Source organism: Portunus trituberculatus, chromosome 47, assembly GCF_017591435.1.
Source record: "Portunus trituberculatus isolate SZX2019 chromosome 47, ASM1759143v1, whole genome shotgun sequence".
Classification (NCBI taxonomy): Eukaryota; Metazoa; Arthropoda; class Malacostraca; order Decapoda; family Portunidae; genus Portunus; species Portunus trituberculatus.
The window spans coordinates 15,540,206-15,541,505 of NC_059301.1; the positions used below are offsets into that span (position 1 = coordinate 15,540,206).

General features: G+C 40.2%; 1 non-coding gene across 1 annotated transcript; it reads right to left on the reverse strand.

Moving 5' to 3' along the window:
* Positions 1–915: 915 nt before the first annotated feature.
* On the reverse strand, positions 916–988 carry Trnat-agu. Its single transcript has one exon. It is a non-coding gene; the product is annotated as a tRNA-Thr (tRNA).
* Positions 989–1,300: the final 312 nt, after the last annotated feature.

The window sequence follows — 1,300 nt, forward strand, 5'->3', positions numbered from 1 at the left end:
GTGTATAGTAGCAGTGTATGCTTTATTGTTTTATACTAATAATGTTCCGTGGGAGTCAGGTATAGTGTTATGAAAAATGACAATGAACGATAGACTAGAAACGCATATAACAATGGTATAGAATATTAGTCCCCATGAAAATATACTTGTACTTTCGTTTGGTCTTTTCTGGTGGCTTTGATTTTGTGAATATATCCAAAAGGCGTTTAAAGGCTTCTCTGGGCCTCACAACACACACACACACACACACACACACACACACACACACACACACACACACACACACACACACACACACACACACACACACACACACACACACACACACACACACACACACACACACACACACACACACACACACACACACACACACACAGGCACGCCAGCTGCTCGGAACGCTCAAAACATTTTGGGTCGCGTCCCGCCGACTGCCGCTCTAAACTTTGCCAAGAAACAGAGGTTCGGTAAGGAACAGTAAACTTTGGCAACAAACTATAAAGCTTTTCCCAAGAAACAGTAAGCTTTGGCAAGAGAAAAAGAGAGAAAGATTATGTGGTTTATTTTACGATTTGCAAAAGAAAAATGCTCCATACTCTTTCCTTCAGTTTTTTTTTTTTTTTTTGACACCACAGTACCAATCAACTGCTTTACAATTCCTCTCACTGTGCCGTCATGAGCAGCGACAACAACCAAGCTGAAAAAAGAGCAGCGTTCAAATCACACCACGGCTACCACACTTCCTCTGCCAAGGAGCGACACGACCACCTGCCAGGGACGCAGCGGCGAGAAACACCTTCCCTACCCGCCCATCGCACCTGCAATGGTCACGTGAAGGAAGACACCGCCGCAGTGTGCCACCAGCCCGTTCACTTTACTTTATCATAGGAAAAAAAAACAACTGAAGATACCACTTGCCTTCAGGGAGGATCGAACTCCCGGCCTCTGGTTTACTAGACCAGCGCTCTAGCCACTGAGCTATGAAGGCTGCTTACGTTGATAAAAATGATAAAATATGATAATAATAATCATGATAATCTACTGCTGTTATTTTTATTATTACTACTACTACTACTACTACTACTACTACTACTAATAATAATAATAATAATAATAATAATAATAATAACACAACTGCTACTATTACTGCTACTACTACTTCTACTACAACTACTACTGCAACAACAACAACAACAACAACAACAACAACAACAACAATAGCAACTACTACTACTACTACTACTACTACTACTACTACTACTACTAATACTAATAATAATAATAATAATAATAATAATAA